General features: G+C 45.5%; 1 protein-coding gene across 13 annotated transcripts in view; it reads left to right on the top strand.

The window, feature by feature from the left end:
- The window catches only part of LOC125457319 (NXPE family member 3-like), a 102,296-nt gene that overhangs the window by 43,334 nt on the left and 38,304 nt on the right, over positions 1–20,658 (top strand). For 2 of the 13 annotated variants that reach the window (XM_048541404.2, XM_048541398.2), the window contains exon 1: positions 2,262–2,399. The exons of the other annotated variants lie outside the window; for them this stretch is intronic. The gene's annotated coding sequence lies outside the window, so the exon portion shown is untranslated. Of the gene's footprint in view, positions 1–2,261; positions 2,400–20,658 lie in introns of those variants that run through there. 13 annotated transcript variants of the gene reach the window in all.

Below are 20,658 nucleotides of genomic sequence, written 5' to 3'. Positions count from 1 at the left end.
ATTTTGTTGCTAGTTTGCAGCATCTGATATGGTTTACAGTTTGTGCATTGAAATATAGTACCAGTGGTGTGTAGGCTGGAAGGTTCTGCCAATGGTCAACACTTTAGGTTTGCTCATTAAGTGGTTTCCTGCGCAAAGTGCCCAACAGTCTGGTTTCAAAATGGATGAGGTGAAAAAAGTTACATCAAAAAATTCCTCCCAAGCCATGACAGACTGGATACTGTGAAACTCACTTACCGCCACACTTCAACTGCAAACGAGAAAACTCAGCCATTTATTAGAAACTATGAGGGTGATCTTGAAGCTGGGTCGTAGTCTTTTGAGATCTATTGCTATTTCTTCATCATGTGGTGACATCCTACTGGGTGATAGAATCATAACATTATACATTACGGAAGAGGCCCTTTGGCTCATCTGGTCTGTACCACCAAAAATATACTACCTACACTAATCCCACTTTCCCACACGAAGCCTAAGGCCTTAAATGTTTTGACATTTTAAGAACTCATTCAAGTACTTTTTCAAGGTTGCGAAGTTTCGCACTTCAACTAGTGGAAGGTTTAATGCACTCCTGAATATTAACCCTTTCAGGGTGGGGCAGCACGCCAGCTCAGTGGTTAGCACTGATGCCCCACCACGCCAGGAACCCAAGTTCAATTCCACCCTCGGGTGACCGTGTGTGGAGTTTGCACATTCTCCCTGTTTCTGCGTGGGTTTCTTCCAGGTGTTCCAGTCTCCTCTCACAGTCTACAGCTGTGCAGGCTAGGTGGATTGGCCATGCTAAATTTCCCATACTGTCCAGGGACGTGCAGGCTAAGTAGCTTAGCCACAGGGAAATGCAGGGTTATAGGGCTGGAGTAGGTGAAGTGGGGGGTGGTCTGGGTGGGATATTGCTGTGAGGGTCAGTGAGACTCAATGGGCCATATGACCTGCTTCTGCCCTGTAGGGATTATGTTTTTTTTAAAAAAAGTCTCTTAACCTTTGCAAAAACGATTCCCTGCTTATTTTCCTCAAGCATTAACAAAGTGCAAAAATTTCAGAGTGACTACAGGAAGGAAAACTGGAGAAAATGAATACAAAACCTCGCATGGAAGGTCTTCATTACTGGTGACAGTTAACTGGAGGTAACACGGTAAACATGAAAACAAGCCACCCCCAAAAAAAACCCCAAACGCAAACCCACTACCTCCCCCGGACACTTGTCCGACCGTTAAAGGCTGACAAAAAAAACTTGCGTTAACCATTTGGGGGCATGCAATAGTTAAAATTTGAGCGAATCTAATTAAATGGTGGAGAAATAGCATTGGGGATTTAAAAAAAAAAGCAAGGAAAGAAATATCAAGACTTTTCTGTAAAGTGCTACAACAATTACTTCCAAACTAAAATAAGATATAAAAGCATGGAGCTCCGGCCAGACACTTTTGAGACAATTCTGATAGAGTAAAAGGAGCAGCTAATCTAGTAAAACGGTTTGATTAAACCGGAGATAATAAAGTGTGAAGCTGGATGAACACAGCAGGCCCAGCAGCATCTCAGGAGCACAAAAGCTGACTTTTCGGGCCCAGACCCTTCATCAGAAAAGGGGGAAGGGGAGCGGGTTCTGGAATAAATAGGGAGAGAGGGGGAGGCGGACCGAAGATGGAGAGAAAAGAAGATAGGTGGAGAGGAGAGTATAGGTGAGGAGGCAGGGAGGGTATAGGTCAGTCCAGGGAAGGCGGACAGGTCAAGGAGGTGGGATGAGGTTAGTAGGTAGGAGATGGAGGTGCGGCTTGAGGTGGGAGGAAGGGATGGGCGAGAGGAAGAACAGGTTAGGGAAGCGGAGACAGGTAAAGCCAGTCCAGCCTGTCTCTGCCTCCCTAACCTGTTCTTCCTCTCACCCATCCCTTCCTCCCACCTCAAGCCGCACCTCCATCTCCTACCTACTAACCTCATCCCACCTCCTTGACCTGTCCGCCTTCCCTGGACTGACCTATCCCCTCCCTGCCTCCTCACCTATACTCTCCTCTCCACCTATCTTCTTTTCTCTCCATCTTCTGTCCACCTCCCCCTCTCTCCCTATTTATTCCAGAACCCTCTCCCCATCCCCCTTTTCTGATGAAGGGTCTAGGCCCGAAATGTCAGCTTTTGTGCTCCTGAGATGCTGCTGGGCCTGCTGTGTTCATTCAGCTCCACACTTTATTATCTTGGATTCTCCAGCATCTGCAGTTGCCATTATAACTGGATTAACCCGGAAGTTGATTAGTATTGCACTTAATGTGCGTTTGTACCATGTAAAGTAACTATGCTGAACAAAGTGTCCTGATGTTGACGGTTGACTGAAAGAACAAGGGAAGATAGTCCGGAGTAAAAACCTTCCTGTTGTGGACCTGTGTCTTTCGAAAAAAACTTTCTAAGAAATAGTAAGTACAACAAAAATTACGAAAGCTTATTGTGTAGCTTAATGTTTACAAAATGTTATCTGCTCTGACTGCGTATTTCATTCCATTTTGTTCTGGGAGTAAGATTTTAAATTGTACGTAAATTCCAATATTGTGACTACTCCTGAGTTTGCTTCATGTTCCGCATTTAATCGTGCTATTTTCCCGGAGTTTTAAACGCAAGGTTTATCAACCAATCTTGTCCATCTTCTGCGTAAAACATCCGAACTATTCCTCTTCTTACAGACTCGACGTAATGTTGGAGTTTAATTTTGTTATCATTTGTTTTTTTTAAATTCTGTCGGAGGCTATGCCTAGTGAGGAGCTCGCTAGTGCATGAAAAGCAACGGTAGGTAAGTTGCGCGATGAAGATCTAGTTCGGATACTTTCACTTGAAACACATGCAAATGCACGTTTAAAGGAAAGGGTCAGAAACCGAGCAGACTGGCAGCTAAAATATAATAGACTTTGCTATGCCTCTCCTGCCACACATCTGTCTGACTGCAATCTTAAATTTTAGACACAAAGGACTGTTGTTCTAAGCGAGAGAAATCATCTATTAGGTCCTGATTTGAGATTTTAACCTGAGGTGTAAGTGGGAAAGCATTGATTAACTTCTACTATTAATATTGCTGTCTGTGCCCTCATTTGGATTCTTCTTATTACTAGATGAGCAAAAATCTCCTGAATTTAACTAATCTTTGGACCCCATAATATCTCCGCTGTCTAGTGATAATGGGAACAGCAGATGCTGGAGAATTCCAAGATAATAAAACGTGAGGCTGGATGAACACAGCAGGCCAAGCAGCATCTCAGGAGCACAAAAGCTGACGTTTCGGGCCTAGACCCGAAACGTCAGCTTTTGTGCTCCTGAGATGCTGCTTGGCCTGCTGTGTTCATCCAGCCTCACATTTTATTATCTCCACAGTCTGGCCTCTCAAATTTATTTCCAGTCCCTGTAAAATGAGTGAAGTTGAGCTAACCTACTTACCACCTTGATGATAAGGTATGGAGCTGGAAGATCACAGCAGGCCCAGCAGAAAGGCTGACTTTTCCAGCCTGGACCTTTCTTCAGAAATGGGGGAGGGGAAGAGGGCTCAAATAAATAGGGAGAGAAGGGGAGGCGGATCAAAGATGGAGAGAGGAGAAGATAGGTGGAGAGGAGAATATGGGTGGGGAGGGGATACGTCAGTCCGGGGAGGATGGACAGGTCAAGGGGCGGGATGAGGTTACAGGTAGGAAATGGAGGTGCAGCTTGAGGTGGCAGGAGGGGATAGGTGAGAGGAAGAACAGGTTAGGGAGGCAGGGACAAGCTGAGCTGGTTTTGGGACACAGTCGGGGAAGGGGAGGTTTGGAAGCTGGTGAAATCCACATTGATACCATTGGGCTGCAGGGTTCCCAGGCGGAATATGAGTTGCTGTTCCTGCAACCTACGGGTGGCATCATTATGGCACTGCAGGAGGCCCAGGATGGACATGTCGTCTAAGGAATCGGATCGGGGGTTAAAATGGTTTGCGACTGGGAGGTGCAGTCGTTTATTGCGAACCGAGCAGAGGTGTTCTGCAAAGCGGTCCCCAAGCCTCCGCTTGGTTTCCCCAATGTAGAGGAAGCTACAACGGGTACAGCGGATGCAGTATACCACATTGGCAGATGTGCAGGTGAACATCTGCTTAATATGGAAAGTCATCTTGGGGCCTGGGATAGGGGTGAGGGAGGAGGTGTGGGCGCAAGTGTAGCACTTCCTGCGGTTGCAGGGGAAGGTGCCGGGTGTGGTGGGGTTGGAGTGCAGTGTGGAGCGAACAAGGGAGTCACGGAGAGAGTGGTCTCTCTGGAAGCCAGACAAGGGTGGGGATGGGAAAATTTCTTTGGTGATAGGGTCGGATTGTAGATGGCGGAAGCGTCGGAGGATGATGCGTTGTATCCGGAGGTTGGTGGGGTGGTATGTAAGGACGAGGGTGATTCTCTTTTGGCGGTTATTGCAGGGGCGGGGTGTGAGGGATGAGTTGCGGGAAATGCGGGAGACACAGTCGAGGGCTTTCTTGATCACTGTGGGGTGGGGTTTGTGCCAGAATTGCGTACCTTGAAGAACTTGGACATCTGGGATGTGCGGGAGTGGAATGCCTCATCCTGGGAGCAGATGTGGCGGAGGCAAAGGAATTGGGAATAGGGGATGGAATTTTTGCCGGAAGGTGGGTGGGAGGAGGTGTAGTCCAGGTAGCTGTGGGAGTCGGTGGGCTTGAAAGGGACATCGCTTCCTAGCTGGTTACCTGAGATGGAGACAGAGGTCCAGGAAGGGGAGGGATGTTTTGGAGATGGTCCAGGTGAACTTGAGGTTGGGATGGAAGGTGTTGGTGAAGTGGACGAACTGTTCGAGCTCCTCTGAGGAGCAAGAGGCGGCGTTGATACAGTCATCAATGTAACGGAGGAAGAGGTGGAGTTTGGGGCCTGTGTAGGTGCGGAAGAGGGACTGTTCCACGTAACCTGTAAAGAGGCAGGCATAGCTTGGGCCCATACCCATGGCCACCCCCTTTGTAGGAAGTGGGAGGAATCAAAAGAGAAGTTGTTGTGAGTGAGGACAAGTTCAGCTAGGTGGATGAGGTGGACTGGTTGGGTCTGTGGGACAGGAAGATAGGTGGAAATGAGACAGACAAATTAAAGAGGCGGGGATGGAGCCAGTAAAGTTGTGTGTAGGTGGGGGAGGTTTGGAGGATGGACAGGTCAAGGGGGTGGGGTGAGATTAGTGGGTAGGTGATGGGGGTGGGGCTTGAGGTGGGAGGAGGGGATAGGTGGGAGGAAGAACAGGTTAGGGAGGCGGGGATAAGCTGGGCTGGTTTTGGGATGCGGTAGGAGGAGGGGAGATTTTGAAGTTTGTGAAGTCCACATTGATACCATTGGGCTGCAAGGTTCCCAAGAATATGAGATGCTGTTCCTGCAACCTTTGGGTAGCATTGTTGTAGCATTGCAGGAGGCCCAGGATGGACATGTCGTCTAAGGAATGGGGGAGGGAGTTGAAATGGTTTACAACTGGGAGGTGCAGTTGTTTAGTGCGAACCGAGCATAGGTGTTCCATAAGGCGGACCCCAGCGTCCACTTGGTTTCCCTGATGTGGAGGAGGCCACGACGGTACAGCGGATGCAGTATATCACATTAGCAAATGTACAGGTGAACATCTGCTTGATGTTGAAAGTCTTCTTGTGTTGTGTTTGGTCCCAAGATGAACTTCAGCCACAGAGTAAGGGCATGATTAAAAATGCTCATTCCCAACTTCCTTTCATCACTCAACCTTGTTCCAGTGCCAGTTCATCTTTTCCTTAAATTGTCATTCGTACCTGCATTATCTCTAACCTTAAAGTATTTAAACACGCTTCTGGCCGGTCTGTCATATGCCTGCCCTCCATAAACCTGAGTTTACTCTAAAATTCTGCTTTTTGTGACCTAGTGTGAATCATGTCCCTTTCACCCGTCATCCGGACCCCCAATGGTTACAATAATATTACTCCTCAATTTTAAAATTCTCATTCTTGCTTTCAGATTCCACCATGGTTTCACCCTTTCCATTTCTATAATCTCCTCCAGTACTACAAATTCCAGAAATCCCCCCCCCCCCCCCCCCCCCCCCCCCCCCCCCCCAAGTCCTGTTTCTGGCCTTTGAGGAATCCTGCGTTATTTGCTCAACTTTTGGTAGCTGTATCATTTAGTTGTCAAGGCCATGAGCTCTGGTATTTCCCCCCTAAATCTATACCCTCTCTTTGCTCCTTTTAAGACACTCCTTTACAATTACAGACTTGTTTTGTTGGTGTATAGGATAGTATGTATCTGGAACCGTAAGCTAACGTAATGAGATAATCTACATCCATCATGTTAAGGATATAGATGACTATTCCTGGGCGTTGCAATTTTGCATTCTAGAATGTTTCAGTTGAATTAATATGCACTTTTAAGTTGTGTCTGATATCTCACAAGCAACTAGCATATGTCTTAGATGTGTTATAACTGATTAGTAAGGACTCTGTAGTAAACCTTTACTGGTTATTAAGAGTAGATCTTTCAGCTACTGATGATTTTATATGGCCTTTCTTGCCCCCATGTTGTCAGTAACGTAGACTGATGCTAAAATGAAAGATTGGTGGCAATGAATCTACATGAGATTTCTCAGCCACGCCACTGTAATATGCTGAAGGTTTAGTCTCCCAACATTATAAGGTGGTAACAGCAATTAGCACAATCTGCAAAAACAATTTTGCTCTGCAAAATCTACAACTATCTGACAAGAAGCCAAATTTTAATTGAGAAAACTGCATACATCTTTATTCAACAGCTCAAAAGCACACAGAGCCAGTCAGCTTCAATGAATGCAGGAACCATCGGTTAGGAATTGAATTAGGTTATTGTCACATGTACTCATATAACTTCAGTGAAAAGTTTACAAATTGCCTCTTGTGGTGCCATCTTAGTTTCAAAGGTCCCTAAGTACAGAATCCTAGGTACAAAGCAGAAAAACAAGGAAAACAAAGTTAAACATTACAGTCCTTCTTGCTAAAAAGTGGAAAAACAAAGAAAAGTAGTTAACAATTGAACGCCACAGCCCATAAGTGCCTGGCCATGCTGGGCTCACACTCCTCATATCTGCCGCATGTTAACTTTCATAATTCATGCATTTCAAGGGGATGTAGACAGTCAGATGAAATGGTTGAAAAAGTGGCAGATAAAAATTAATACAGAGAAGTGAGACATGATATGTTTTAAGAAGAAGAATGAGAAAAGACAACATAAAACAAACGATAGGTATAGTAGGGAGATAATGGGAACTGCAGATGCTGGAGATTCCAAGATAATAAAATGTGAGGCTGGATGAACACAGCAGGCCAAGCAGCATCTCAGGAGCACAAAAGCTGACGTTTCGGGCCTAGACCCTTCATCAGAGAGGGGGATGGGGGGAGGGAACTGGAATAAATAGGGAGAGAGGGGGAGGCGGACCGAAGATGGAGAGTGCAATGGGAGAGAGATTCCCTGAGGTTGGTCCGGAGGGAGGAGGGTAACTTCTTCAGGTTAGGCATCCCTGGAAGAGGCTTCGCAGTGAGGTTAAAATAGTATCAGAGATAATGGGAACTGCAGATGCTGGAGATTCCAAGATAATAAAATGTGAGGCTGGATGAACACAGCAGGCCAAGCAGCATCTCAGGAGCACAAAAGCTGACGTTTCGGGCCTAGACCCTTCATCAGAGAGGGGGATGGGGGGAGGGAACTGGAATAAATAGGGAGAGAGGGGGAGGCGGACCGAAGATGGAGAGTGCAATGGGAGAGAGATTCCCTGAGGTTGGTCCGGAGGGAGGAGGGTAACTTCTTCAGGTTAGGCATCCCTGGAAGAGGCTTCGCAGTGAGGTTAAAATAGTATCAGAGATAATGGGAACTGCAGATGCTGGAGATTCCAAGATAATAAAATGTGAGGCTGGATGAACACAGCAGGCCAAGCAGCATCTCAGGAGCACAAAAGCTGACGTTTCGGGCCTAGACCCTTCATCAGAGAGGGGGATGGGGGGAGGGAACTGGAATAAATAGGGAGAGAGGGGGAGGCGGACCGAAGATGGAGAGTGCAATGGGAGAGAGATTCCCTGAGGTTGGTCCGGAGGGTAACTTCTTCAGGTTAGGCATCCCTGGAAGAGGCTTCGCAGTGAGGTTAAAATAGTATCAGAGATAATGGGAACTGCAGATGCTGGAGATTCCAAGATAATAAAATGTGAGGCTGGATGAACACAGCAGGCCAAGCAGCATCTCAGGAGCACAAAAGCTGACGTTTCGGGCCTAGACCCTTCATCAGAGAGGGGGATGGGGGGAGGGAACTGGAATAAATAGGGAGAGAGGGGGAGGCGGACCGAAGATGGAGAGTGCAATGGGAGAGAGATTCCCTGACGTTGGTCCGGAGGGAGGAGGGTAACCTCTTCAGGTTAGGCATCCCTGGAAGAGGCTTCGCAGTGAGGTTAAAATAGTATCAGAGATAATGGGAACTGCAGATGCTGGAGATTCCAAGATAATAAAATGTGAGGCTGGATGAACACAGCAGGCCAAGCAGCATCTCAGGAGCACAAAAGCTGACGTTTCGGGCCTAGACCCTTCATCAGAGAGGGGGATGGGGGGAGGGAACTGGAATAAATTTATGTGTGATCCCAAGCAAGATCTGGTATTGACATGCGATGCCTCCCCATACGCCATCGGGGTGAAGGGACCCTTCATCAGAGAGGGGGATGGGGGGAGGGAACTGGAATAAATTTATGTGTGATCCCAAGCAAGATCTGGTATTGACATGCGATGCCTCCCCATACGCCATCGGGGTAGTATTAGCTCCTAGGTGGCCCAATGCAGAGGAATGCCCAATAGCACATGCACCCAGGACTTTGGCTAATGCAGAGCATAAATATACCCAGGTAGAGAAAGAAGGCTTGTGGGTCATATTTGGATTCAGGAAGCTCCTTCAATATCTTTTTCAGCAATAACAGACTACAATCCCTACTAGGCCTACGCAAGGAGAACAAGGCAGTGCTGCCCATAACTTCAGGCTTTGCTCAGCAGTGGGTCCCAATACTAAGTACCCCAATTACAAGTCAGGGGCAAGTCGCGACACTACACCACCAGTCGTACTGCCGTAGGAAGAGTCCACAATGTGTTAAATTTTCTGGAAACAGCTGACAATGTCAGATTTTGGACACCGAAAGAATCCATACTGGCAAACCTGGTGGTGATGGAAGGAACCAAAGGACCGTCACAACCAGAATTGAAATCTTTTTGGACCTGGAGAGACCAGTAGAGGGTGGCAAGAGTGATTGTCCCGAGTAAAAATCATCACCAGATACTGGCTGAACTCTACCAGGATCATCCAGGGGTGTCCAAAATGAAGATGTTGGTGCGAATTTATGTCTCGTGGCCTGGATTGGATAGTGATACAACTGCATTGGTGAGGCAGTGCCCAGAGTGGCACAGGACAGAAGTTACTTCCAACAAGTCCCCCATATTCATGGGAATAGCCGAGTAAACCCTGGAATCGGTTACACGTTGATTTTACTGGTCCTTTCATGAGCTCAATGTTCTTAGTCACTGTGGACGTACATAGAGTTCATTCATCAAACACAGGGATAATGATAGAAAAGCTGTGAACAGCTTTTGCAATACACAGATTCCCAGAAACGTTTAGCACAGATAATGGGCCATTCTTTAACAGAAGACAATTTGAATATTTCCTAAAGTTGAATAGTAATTGCCATGTAAGGACAGCTCCATACCATCCATCATCCAATTGTCTGACAGAAAGTGCAGTCCAAATTTTAAAGGCAGGCTTAAAGAAACAGCCTAAAGCTTCACTAGATTCGAAACTGCCCTGCTTCCTGTGAACCACCCCTCATGCAACTACAGGGACAACTCCAACAGAGTTGCTAATGAGAAGGTTAAATATGATCTTCCTTGACGGGGGGGCATGGATAGTGAAAAAGCATCAGGAACACCAGTGCCGGACATAAGACTCCACTGAGTGAGCCTGAGAGAGAGAAAGAGAGAGAGAAAGAGAGAGAGAAAGAGAGAGAGAAAGAGAGAGAGAAAGAGCGAGAGAGAGAGCGTTTACCTCAGGGGATGAAGTTTGTTGTAAGAACCATGGAGATGGTCCTGCATGGGTATATGGCATGGTTGACATGAGGTTCGGTCAGTTGACATGTAAAGTTCAGGTAGGTGCAGTGGTCCTGAGCGAACGAATGGATCATATGAAAGATGCAAATTTGCAAATGGTTAGGGGGCAAGATGTGCCAGGCTCCTCGGTTACCTTTCAAACTGTTCGGGAACCCGTGGATTCTCCCACACCATCAAGCTTTGAAGATATCTCAGATGGATAAGTGCATGTTTCCACCTCAATGCCTGTGCCGCCTAAAGAAGAGAATGAATTTCTTCCGAAACGCTCCAGGTGCAAGTGGGAAGCTACTGTGCCTTATGTGTTGCCCCTATCCAAGATAGAGTTGAAGAAACCTGACCTGATGCTAAAATGTCTCAGGGAGCTACAAAAAAAAAGCCGATGTCTTTGGATTCAGAAGTGGGGGTTGTAGTGACTGTAACAAGGTCAGCCAAGTGGACCTCAGAATATGAGTTTTCTGGTTGAGGCTGTTAATCGTTTCCAATCAGGGAGCCTTGGCTGACCGATTATAAACAGGAGTGTCAGCAGTTCTGTTCTGTCTAGGAGCTGGATCAGTATCAACGACTTCCCACGTGTAAGTAAAGGGTGACATGGTGATGGGATACTGACCTCAGTGCAGTATTTTAATAACCTTTATTTCTTTACCCATGGTAAACAACATGAAAGTATAGTTACACTGTCATTGGCATCAAGTTTCAAGTTAATGAAATGATCATTGATGTGGATTACATCTTGCTAAATGAGTTTCAACAATTTCCCCAGGGAATACATGAGCCGTCCTACTTGCTCAACCATGTTTTGATTTGATCTATTATTGTCTCTTGTACTGAGATATAGTTGAAAGTAGTGTTTTGCATGGTATCCAGACAAATCATACCTTATGGAAGTACATCAGGGTGATAGAACCGAATGCAGAATCAAGTGTCACAGCTATAGAGAGGATGCAAAGAAAGATCAACTTTAATATGAGAGTTCCATTCATAAGTCTGAGACCAATCAGAAAGAAGCTGTTCTCAAATATGTTGGTACATGTTTTTAAAACTTTTGTATATTTTGCCCAATGGAGGCGGGTTGAAAAGAGTATAACTGGGGTGAGAGGGATCTTTGATTATGTTGGCTGCTTTCCTGATGTAGCAGGAAGTGTAGACAGAGTCAATGGATGGAAAACTGGTTTTTGTGATGGACTGGGCTGTGTTCGCAACTCTCTGTAATTCCTTGTGGTCTTGGGTAAAGCAGTTACATCAAGACCTCAATATATCAGTATCTTTGAGTGAGTCGTTATTTGCCACCCTGCTGCTCTGTGTAATTGTGTCCTACTACTGTAAATGTTACATATATGGCATTTTTTTTAATACCTTAGCAATATTTGTGTCAGCAAAGCTTTTTTGATCTGAATTGATGACTTTGACTTTTAGTTAGCTCTCTCCTCTTTTGGTTTCTTGAGAAGGTGACCAAGCATGTGGGTGAGGGTAGGTCAGTTGACGTGGTGTATATGGACTTCAGTAAACCCATTGATAAGGTTCCACATGGTAGGCTATTGGAGAAAATGCGGAGGCATGGGATTGAGGGAGATTTAGCAGTTTGGATTAGAAACTGGCTTTCTGTAAGAAGTGGTGGTTGATGGAAAATATTCAGCCGAGAGTCCGCTTCCTAGTGGACTGCCACAAGGATCTGTTTTGGGACCACTGCTGTTTGTCATTTTTATAAATGACTTGGACGCAGGCATAGGTGGATGGGTTAGTAAGTTTGCAGATGACAGTAAAGTCGGTGGAGTGGTGGACAGTGTGGAAGAATGTCGCAGGTTGCAGGGAGACTTGGGTAAACTGCAGAATTGGGCTGAAAGGTAGCAAATGGAGTTCAATGCAGATAAATGTGAGGTGATTCACTTTGGGAAGAATAATAGGAAGGCAGAATACTGGGTTAATGGAAAGATTCCTGGTAGTGTGGATGTGCAGAGGGATCTTGGTGTCCATGTACATAGATCGCTGAAAGTTGCCACCCAGGTTGATAGTGCTGTTAAGAAGGCATACTGTGTATTAGGTTTTATTGGTAGAGGGATTGAGTTCCGGAGCCGTCATGTCATGCTGCAACTGTACAAAACTCTAGTACGGCCTCACTTGGAATATTGCTTCCACGTCCTTCATGTAATGGGGCAACCAGAACTGTATGCACTAGAAAAAGATGCAGAGGAGATTTACCAGAATATTGCCTGGTCTGGAGCGAAGGTCTTATGAAGAAAGGCAAGGGACATGTGTCTGTTCTCATTGGAGAGAAGAAGGCTAAGAGGAGATTTAATAGAGACATACAAGTTTATCAGAGGATTAGATAGGGTGGACAGTGAGAGTCTTTTTCCTAGTATGATGATGTCAGCTTGTACGAGGGGGCATAGCTACAAATTGAGGGGTGATAGATTTAAGACAGATGTCGGAGGCAGGTTCTTTACTCGGAGAGTGGTAAGGGCGTGGAACACCCTTCCTGCCAATGTAGTTAACTCAGCAACATTAGGGGCATTTAAACAGTCCTTGGATAAGCATTTGGATAATGATGGGATAATGTAGGGGGAGGGGCTTAGATGAGTTCACGGGTTGGTGCAACATCGAGGGCCAAAGGGCCTGTACTACGCTGTATTGTTTTATGTTCTATGCTCGCTGTCTGGTACTATTTCTTTTCCTCGGGATTTCTGTGTGGTTCTTTCTGATTCCTGCTTTCAACACCCTCTGAATGGCTTTAACATAGAACATAGAACATTACAGCACAGTACAGGCCCTTCGGCCCTCGATGTTATGCCAACCTGTCAAACCTGCTTTCTCCAAATTTTCTTTGGACTGTATTAAATCTGACAAAGATTCTTCCGCACTCCTGTGTCACATTCAAGAGGGAGAGCAGAATTGAGTTATAGTGTCGTTCTCCTCTTCTGTCTTCAATATTTTAATTTGTTAATTTTATTTCTAAATATTTCACTTATTTAGACCATAAGACGTAGGAGTGGAAGTAAGGTCATTCAGCCCATCAAGTCCACTCCACCATTTAAATCATGGCTGATGGGCATTTCAACTCCACTTTCCTGCACTCTCCCTGTAGCCCTTGATTCCTTCTGAGATCAAGAATTTGTCGATCTCTGCCTTGAAGGCATCCAACGTCCCGGCCTCCACTGCACTCTGTGGCAATGAATTCCACAAGCCCACCACTCTCTGGCTGAAGAAATGTCGTCTCATTTCAGTTTTAAATTTACCCCCCCTAATTTTAAGGTTGTGCCCACGGGTCCTAGTCTCCCCGCCTAACGGAAACAACTTCCTAGCGTCCACCCCTTCTAAACCATACATTATCTTGTAAGTTTGTATTAGATCCCCCCTCAACCTTCTAAACTCTAATGAGTACAATCCCAGGATCCTTAGCCGTTCATCATACATTAAACCTACCATTCCAGGGATCATCCATGTGAATCTCCGCTGGACACGCTCCAGGGCTAGTATTTCCTTCCTGAGGTGTGGGGCCCAAAATTGGACACAGTATTCTAAATGGGGCCTAACTAGAGCTTTATAAAGCCTCAGAAGCACATCGCTGCTTTTATATTCCAACCCTCTTGACATAAACGACAACATTGCATTCGCTTTCTTAATCACGGACTCTAACTGCAAGTTAACCTTTAGAGAATCCTGGACCAACACTCACAGATCCCTTTGTACTTCTGCTTTACGAATTTTATCACCATTTAGAAAATAGTCCATGCCTGTATTCTTTGTTCCAAAGTGCAAAACCTCACACTTACTCACATTGAATTTCATCAGCCATTTCCTGGACCACTCTCCTAAACTGTCTAAATCTTTCTGCAGCTTCCCCACCTCCTCAGTACTACCTGCCTGTCCACCTATCTTCGTATCATTGGCAAACTTCGCCAGAATGCCCCCAGTCCCTTCATCCAGATCATTAATATATAAGGTGGACAACTGCGGCCCCAACACTGAACCCTGCAGGACACCACTTTTCACCGGCTGCCATTCTGAAAATGAGCCTTTTATCCCAACTCTCTGCCTTCTGTCAGACAGCCAATCCTCAATCCAAGCCAGTAGCTCACCTCGAACACCACGGGCCCTCACCTTGCTCAGCAGCCTCCCGTGAGGCACTGTATCAAAGGCCTTTTGGAAGTCTAGATAGATAACATCTACTGGGTTTCCCTGGTCTAACATACTTGTTACCTCTTCAAAGAATTCCAACAAGTTCGTCGGGCACGCCCTCCCCTTACTAAATCCATGCTGACTTGTTCTAATCTGACCCTGCACTTCCAGGAATTTAGAAATCTCATCCTTGACAATGGATTCAAGAATTTTACCAACTACCGAGGTTAGGCTAATCAGCTATAATATTTCATCTTTTGCCTTGATCCTTTCTTTAACAAGGGTGTACGACAGCAATTTTCCAATCATCTCGGACTTTCCCTGACTCCAGTGACTTTTGAAAGATCACAACCAAAGCCTCTGCTATTTCCTAAGCCACCTCCCTCAGAACTCTAGGATGTAGCCCATCGGGGCCAGGAGGGTTATCAATTTTTAGACCTTTTAGCTTTTCTAGCACCTTCTCTTTTGTAATGCCTACCGTACTCAACTCTGCCCCCTGGCTCTCCCTAATTGTTGGCATACTACTCATGTCTTCTGCTGTGAAGACTGACGCAAAGTACTTATTAAGCTCTTCAGTTATTTCCTTATCTCCCATCACTAGCCTTCCAGCATCAATTTGGAGCTGCCCAATATCTACTTTTGCCTCTCGTTTGTTTCTTATGTATCGAAAGAAGCTTTTACTATCATTTCTAATATTACTAGCTAGCCTACCTTCATATTTGATCCTCTCCTTCCTTATTGCTCTCTTTGTTATCCTCTGTTTGTTTTTGTAGCCTTCCCAATCTTCTGATACCCCAGTGCTCTTGGCCACTTTATAGCTGTCTCTTCTTCTTTGATACATTTCCTGACTTCCTTTGTCAGCCATGGCTGTCTAATCCCACCCCGGATAATCTTTCTTTTCTTTGGGATGAACCTCTTTACTGTGTCCTCAATTACCCCCAGAAACTCCTGGCATTGTTGCTCTGCTGTCTTCCCCGTCAGGCTCTGCTTCCAGTTGATTTTCGTCAATTCCTCTCTCATGCCCCTGTAATTACTTTTATTTAACTGTAACACCATTACATCCAATTTTGCCTTCCTTCTTTTATACTGCAGACTGAACTCTACCATATTATGATCGCTGCCTCCTAAGTGCTCCTTTACTTTAAGGTCTTTTATAAAGTCTGGCTCTTACATAGCACTAAGTCCAGAATAGCCTTCTCCCTTGTGGGCTCCATCACAAGCTGTTCCAAAAAGCCATCCTGCAAACATTCTTTGAATTCCCATTCTTTGGATCCACCGGCAACATTATTCTCCCAATCCACCTGCATATCGAAGTCCCCCATGGTCACCGTGACCTTGCCTTTCTGACATGTCCTATCTATTTCTCAGTGTATCTTACACCTCTGGTCCTGATCACTGTTAGGAGGTCTGTACATAACTCCCATTATAGTTTTTTTTGCCTTTGTCGTTCCTCAACTCCACCCACACAGACTCCACATCCTCTGACCCTGTTGTCATTCAGTGCCGTAGATTTAATTCCATTCTTAACTAACAAGGCAACCCCACCCCTTCTGCCCACCTCCCTGTCTTTTTGATATGTTGTGAATCCTTGGATGTTTAACTGCCAATCCTGAGCTCCCTACAACCATGTCTCTGTGATGCCTACCACATCATAATCGTTCAAGAGGATTTGTGCTGTTAATTCATCTACTTTGTTGCGAATACTACGAGCATTTAGATAAAGTGTCTTAATGCTAACTTTCTTATTATTAGAGAGGTTGGAAATCCTAAGATGTCTTAAGCTATCCTTTTTTTTGTGAGGCTGTGCACACCTACACCACTCAGCATGTTATTTAGATGATGGCTGAGGTGGATAGTAAATGCCCAAGATAGTACAGCTGTCACTGCTCTCAACTTTGAGATAATCTGAGGGCAGTGAACTGAACACACAGGTATCGGGGAATGAAACCTGATGTGAACTTTCTGATCTTTGCCATGTTCACTAGACACCTTGCCAGTGGGATCATATATCGCAGCCATTTGTTTAAAGAAATTTTAATGTCTAGTTGATGAGCTGCTGGTTGCATGAGACCTGTTCAACAAACTTTATTTTAAACTTGGGGACTTTTATTGATTTTTTGTATTCAAAGTTCGGAATGTTATTGATGGGAATTTTGCCTGAAATGACGTTGACAGCTGCTTTGTCCCATTTTCTATTCAGTAAAACGAATGGACAAAGTGCAAGGCAGCATCAGTGTTTCCTCAAATGCCCGTGGAGTTGACAGCAGTAAAATATGGTTTATTGAATCTTTAAAAGTTAAAAAACATTAGAAAATGTTGAATTGGACAAGTTCACAGTTTTGTTTTAAAAAAAAAATGTTTCAGAGAAATGTGTTTGGCCCTTGAGCAAGAGACAATTTCAAAACGAGTACAGAAGCTCCAGTACACAAGATCCGTTTTAGATATAGTTTAAATATGTGTGAATAGCTATTGGCTTTGTGAGCAGGTGGGAAGTACACCAGTATTATCACCAAGCTCGTTTAATTGAGATATTTTGGAATTTATCTATTCCAACATTTAATGGCATCAGGGCGACTGTTGAGCTTTCCCATCCTTGCCCTTGTGGAAAAGGTGAGGATTTTAATACTCTTCTTGTCTGCACCTATAATGTAGCTGGTGCAGTTCTAAAAGTCCTCTTCTAGCTAAAGATGTCAGCGTGAGCTCTGGAAAGTCAACCATTGGATGAAGTAGCATTTAATCTGAGTGTTACTCGGTGTATTTAAGACAGTATTAATTTCTTAAGAAACTATCTTTAACCCTAAGTGAACAAATTATGTATTGACTTCTGAGTGTTGCAATCACTCACCGTTAAAGTTTGAGGAGCAAGCCAGAACTTGACTTACCTGGATTTGAAATCAACCTCAACTTCTTTGCACGTGGGGCATTTCAGTTATCAAAGTCTGGGTGTGTGCTGTTATATTCTAATGTAGCAGTAGCTTTGGAATATTCCTTTCAGATTTCCCTGCTGATATTAATAGTTGCTGGGATCCCTGAGTAAGCTCGTCACAGGAAAATGGTGCAATTTCTATAGAGATATGTTTTATTACTGTTGTTCTGCCTGTTGCACTTTCCACCAGGAGGTCTTTTATCACGATAGCACCAGGCAGATAAGCCAGGTATATCCTCACAAAGATAACAAAGTGTGGAGCTGGATGAACACAGCAGGCCAAGCAGCATCTCAGGAGCACAAAAGCTGGGTCTCGGCCCGAAACGTCAGCTTTTGTGCTCCTGAGATGCTGCTTGGCCTGCTGTGTTCATCCAGCTCCACACTTTGTTATCTTGGATTCTCCAGCATGTGCAGTTCCCATTATCACTGATACAATTATATCCTCACAAACCACTGTCATTCATCTGAAACTGTTCTGTAATCTCCATCATCCAACTCCAAGTTCTCTCCACTTTACCATGTGGAAGCGATTCTTGTGGCTTTACAACTTTGATCAAATGTTCAAAATACTGACATTTTTCTTTCCTGGATGTCACTTCTTAAAGTGCCTTTTGACCATATAATTTCACCCATTCCCTCATTTATCCTGCGGTTTGCATGTGGAATTTTAAGCACACATGTCAGCAATCACATTTGAGGGTAAATTATGTCAGATGTGTGGGAGTATTTAAAACGGCAGTAGAGGTCAGGAGCGGCACGTTCCTACAAGAATGAAGGATGGCTATAGCAAGTTACGCGCACCTTGGATGACCAGGGATGCGATGATTTTGGTCAAAAAAAAAGGAAGCCTTAGTAAGGTGTAGGAGGATGCAAACTGATGAAGCCCTTGAATTATAAAAGGAAAGTAGAAAACAACTTAAACAAGGAATTAGAAGTGCTATAAGAGGCAATGAAAAGTTGTTAACAAATAAGATTTAGGAGAATCCAAAGGGTTTTGTACATGTACAAAAAAACAAGAGGGTAGCCAGAGGAAGGGTTGGCTCACTCGGGGACAAAGGAGGAAGACTGTGTGTGGAGCCAGGAGAACTGAGTGAAGTTCCCAAATGAATACTTTATGTAGTATTCACCAAAGAGAAGGAATTGTTGGAGAATCATCTCAGGGAGGGGAGTGCTGGATTTCTAAGCCAGGTTGCTACTAAAAAGTATTACAATAGATAAGTCCCCAGGTCCTGATGGGATCTGTCCCAGAATATTGATGGAGGCAAGAAACCAAATAGCTGGAGCATTGACAGACATCTTTGTACCCTCTTTGGCCACAGGTGAGATCCCAGAGGACTGGAGAATAGCCAATGTTGCCCCATTATTTAAGGAGGGTGGCGGGGTGGTCCGGGTAATTACAGGCCTGTGAGTCTCATGTCGGTAGTAGGGAAGTTATTAGAATTTATTCTCGGGGACAAGATTTATACATATTTAGAAGCAAATGGATCTGTTAGTGATAGACAGCATGGTTTTGTGCAGGGGAGGTCATACCTTACTAACATGATAGAAGGTGATTGTCGGAAGAGCAGTTAATGTTATCTACATGGACTTCAGTAAAGCATTTGACAAGGTCCCTCGTGGCAGAATAGTACAAAAGGTGAAGCCACATGGTATCGGGGTGAACTAGCAAGATGGATACAGAGGGTTGTGGTGGAAGGATGCTTTTCAGAGTGGAGTGTTGTGACTTGTGGTGTTCTGCAGTGCTGGGACCTAAACTGTTCGTGGTCTACGTAAGTAATTTGGAGGAAAACATAGCTGGTCTAATTAGTAAGTTTGCAGACAATACAAAGATTGGTAGAGTTGGGGTTAGTGAGAAAGATTTGTCATAGGACACAGCAGGACATAGATTAGTTGGTCATAAAAATGGTAGATGGCATTTAATCCCAGGCAGATGTGAGGTGGATGAATTTAGAACGTCAAGAACAGATGAAAATTATAAAGTGAATGGCAGAGCCCTTTAGGAGTATTGATATGCAGGCAGATCTGGATGTGCAGGTCTACAGATCACTGAAGGTGGCAGCGCAGGTGGGTAAGGTTGCGAAAAAAGCTTATGGCATGCTTGTTTTCATTAGGAGGGGCATTGGCTATAAGGCAACACAAACCATGCTGCAGTGATAATGGGAACTGCAGATGCTGGAGAATCCAAGATAATAAAATGTGAGGCTGGATGAACACAGCAGGCCAAGCAGCATTTCAGGAGCACAAAAGCGGACGTTTCGGGCCTAGAACCTTCATCAGAGAGGGGGATGGGGTGAGGGTTCTGGAATAAATAGGGAGAGAAGGGGAGGCAGACCGAAGATGGAGAGAAAAGAAGATAGGTGGAGAGGAGAGTATAGGTGGGGAGGTAGGGAGGGGATAGGTCAGTCCAGGGTACATTGATGACTGTATGGTGCCACCTCTTGCTCCCCAGAGGAGCTCGAACAGTTCATCCACTTCACCAACACCTTACACCCCAACCTTCAGTTCACCTGGGCCATCTCCAGCACATCCCTCACCTTCCTGGACCTCTCAGTCTCCATCTCAGGCAACCAGCTTGTAACTGATGTCCATTTCAAGCCCACCGAGTCCCACAGCTACCTAGAATACACCTCCTTCCACCCACCCTCCTGCAAAAATTCCATCCCCTATTCCCAATTCCTCCGCCTCCGCCGCATCTGCTTCCACGATGAGGCATTCCACTCCCGCACATCCCAGATGTCCAAGTTCTTCAAGGACTGCAACTTTCCACCCACAGTGGTCGAGAATGCCCTTGACCGCATTTCCCGCAACACATCCCTCACACCCCACCCCCGCCACAACCGCCCAAAGAGGATCCCCCTCGTTCTCACATACCACCCCACCAACCCCCAGATACAACGCATCATCCTCCGACACTTCCGCCATCTACAATCCGACCCCACCACCCAGGTCATTTTTACGTCCCCACCCTTGTCTGCTTTCCGGAGGGACCACTCTCTCCGTGACTCCCTTGTTTGCTCCACACTGCCCTCCAACCCCACCACACCCGGCACCTTCCCCTGCAACTGCAGGAAATGCTACACTTGCCCCCACACCTCCTCCCTCTCTCCTGTCCCAAGCCCCAAGATGACTTTCCATATTAAGCAGAGATTCACCTGCACATCTGCCAATGTGGTATACTGTATCCATTGTACCCGGTGTGGCTTCCTCTACATTAGGGAAACCAAGCGGAGGCTTGGGGACCGCTTTGCAGAACACCCACGCTTAGTTCGCAATAAACAACTGCACCTCCCAGATGTCCAAGTTCTTCAAGGACCGCAACTTTCCCCCCACAGTGGTCGAGAACGCCTTTGACCGCATCTCCCCCATTTCCATTTCCACTCCCCCTCCCATTCCTTAGACGACATGTCCATCATGGGCCTCCTGCAGTGCCACAGTGATGCCACCCGAAGGTTGCAGGAACAGCAACTCATATTCCACTTGGGAACCCTGCAGCCCAATGGTATCAATGTGGACTTCACCAGCTTCAAAATC

Source organism: Stegostoma tigrinum, chromosome 12, assembly GCF_030684315.1.
Source record: "Stegostoma tigrinum isolate sSteTig4 chromosome 12, sSteTig4.hap1, whole genome shotgun sequence".
NCBI lineage: Eukaryota > Metazoa > Chordata > Chondrichthyes > Orectolobiformes > Stegostomatidae > Stegostoma > Stegostoma tigrinum.
Note: the sequence above shows the minus strand (reverse complement) of the source record. Positions and strands in the feature narration are given on the sequence as shown.